The following is a 2,808-nucleotide window of genomic DNA, read 5'->3' on the forward strand; positions in this document are numbered from 1 at the left end:
GAGCAGTCACCAGCCACATCGACCTGATCAGTGTTTGATTGTTGTGTCGTGTTGCTTTTCTTCTTTTGTCTCTCCTCTATCCACTCACCCCAACCGGTCGAGGCAGAAGGCCGCCCACCAAGAGCCGGAGTCTGTCGGAGGTTTCTTCCATTAAAGGGAGTTTTTCCTCCCCACTGTCGCCAAGTGCTACTCAAGGGGTTTTGTTGGGTTTTCCCTATGTAATAATATTGATAACAGTAAGGTCTAGACCTTACTTTGTAAAGTGTCCTGAGATGACTTTTGTTGTGATTTGGTGCTATACAAATAAAATTTGATTTGATTTGATTTGATAAAGTCTGATGGAAGTGGCCGTAGAGAGCTCATACTACAGTGTATAAAGGGCACTACAAAGTTTCCCTTTGCTTTGACAAAACAGACTGCTCTAAAAGCTGAAAAGGTGACACCTTTCAGAAATGTTTAACCACAGAGCTTAAAAATTAATTATTACAATTATTCCTATGGGTTTCCTGGTTCACACCTTTAACTGTAAGCTAACTGAACTGAATCAAGTTTTCAAAGGGTACAGATTTTGGCTTATGGATAATTACAGCTGTTTACCTCACACACAGGTGTGAATGTTCAAACAAGTATTTGCCAGACTAGCCAATACTAATGCCAGAGAGCAGAATCAATCTTCAGCTATTAATAAATTTGACTCAGTGACATATTACTTTCTCTGTATTTTGTTAGAGGCAGAGCTGCATATACTTAAATGCAATGATCAGGAGAGCTGTCCCTACTTAATGAAAATGTCCATTTACTAAAGTGTGTTTTTTAATAGAGCTGTACTGCTACTTGTGATGATTGGCGCAGAAACAGGTGTCTTAAATTTTTTTTTTTAAAACAATGCTTAAACAGTACCGGACTTTATTACCCAAACAGGTAGAAAATCAAATGTAAAAAACATCAATTTTTACTTCAATCAAAAACAAGTGTGTGTGTGTAAATTTCAAAAGGGAGATACTGACGGGTGACAAATGAAAGGACAACCCAACATAAAGAGACTCAGAAAGGTGCTGGGCCACCAGAATATCTTCATCTCAGCACTGACTCCTCAAGTCTTTGACCGCTACTGAAGGAATGAACACCGTTCTTCAAACAGATATTCCCTCATGTGGTGTTTTGATGATGGTTGTGGAGACGCTGTCTAACATACTGTATCTCTCCAACATCTCCCACAGGTATTCAAGTGGGTTGAGACCTGGTGAATCTGAAGGCCACAGCATCTGATTCTGATCATTTTCATACTCAAACGGTTCAGTGACCCCTCATGCCCTAAGGATGGGGGGGCACTGTCATACTCAAAGAGGCCGCTCATTCACTCAGGGTTTTCTTTTAATTTCTCACCTGTCTGTATCTCGTGTTCCACTGACACTCATCATTCAACATTAGCTCATTAATTCACTAAATAATCTGTTTGCAGAATGAACTTGTGCATGTTTATTTTCAGATGACCAGATGTGTTTCCCTGAAACATGGACATCAAGATTAACTTTTCATTTGCAAATACAGACAGCACGAGCTGAGCAGGCCCAGGAGTCTGTTTCCATCTGTGTCCATACAGGCCTGGATGCTACATGGCAGGGCAGCAGATGGCACTGCCCACCATGGCACTGTGCCACAACATAACACACACACACACACACACACATTCCACATGGTTTCTACAGCAGCCACTCACAAACACAGAGAGACACTAACCGGCAGGACTCCCAGTACAGTAGGAAGCTCCATGCTGGGTCAGCTGCTGGTCTGCTATGGCCCATTTAACTTTACACACATTTGTGGTACTATAATTTGTACTGTATCGTAATTTGTGAACAGAATACCCTTCATTCTGCAGCCCTGAGCATGAATCAGTGTAAACTATAAAATGAGCATCTGACCAACACCAACAATACTTTGAGATTACCACAAAGCTCAAGCGCATAAACACACACATACACTGAGCACTTACATCTCCGTTGCAACATGCGTTAATACAATATACCCCTTTTCAGACATGACATATGTAACATTGTTGGCTTCATCACTGTTAAAGTGATGCTGTTCTGTCCTTCAGTCATAAAGCACTTTTACCCTGCATCCCTCTGGGACTTCATTCAGGCCTTCACTCTGACAAAACCATGACAATGAACAAGATGGTCATGCAGGGACCATCTACAAAGTGCAACACCAAAAAGAAGCACTACAAAAATATTCACGCTTAGGGTAATAACCCCAAATCACTTTACACATCACCAGTCTCCTTTTGGTTACCACAACACTCAGTTCGAAAAAATTTATCTAAGAACAAAGCAATTTTTTTTTTGTTGTACTTTTGTTGTTATACTTTGTAGACAGTCCCTGCACAACCATCTGGCTCCCTGTAAAATTCAGAATAGAATTCAAAATCCTTCTCCTAGCATACAAAGTCCTTAATGACAAGGCTCCATCGTATCTTAAAGACCTCGTAGAGCCTTATCATCCTAACAGAGCACTTCGCTCTCACAGTGCAGGTTTACTTGTGGTTCCTAGAGTCCACAGAAGCAGAATGGGAGGCAGAGCCTTTAGCTATCAAACTCCTCTCCTATGGAACCAACTCCCAGTCTCAGTTCGGTAGGTGGACACCCTCTCTACCTTTAAGATTAGACTTAAGACGTTCCTTTTTGATAAAGCTTATAGTTAGGGTGGATCAGGTGACCCTGAGCCCTCCCTTAGTTATGCTGCTATAGGCCTAGGCTGCTGGGGGGCCCCATGATGCTCTGAGTTTCTTTCCCCTCCCCTCCT

The 2,808-nt window shown here is 41.9% G+C and overlaps 1 protein-coding gene across 8 annotated transcripts in view; it reads right to left on the reverse strand.

The window, feature by feature from the left end:
* slmapa (sarcolemma associated protein a) overlaps window positions 1-2,808 on the reverse strand; it is a 61,440-nt gene that overhangs the window by 37,734 nt on the left and 20,898 nt on the right. The window lies entirely within an intron of this gene.

Source organism: Monopterus albus, unplaced genomic scaffold (genome assembly GCF_001952655.1).
Source record: "Monopterus albus unplaced genomic scaffold, M_albus_1.0 scaffold110.1, whole genome shotgun sequence".
NCBI classification, from domain to species: Eukaryota; Metazoa; Chordata; class Actinopteri; order Synbranchiformes; family Synbranchidae; genus Monopterus; species Monopterus albus.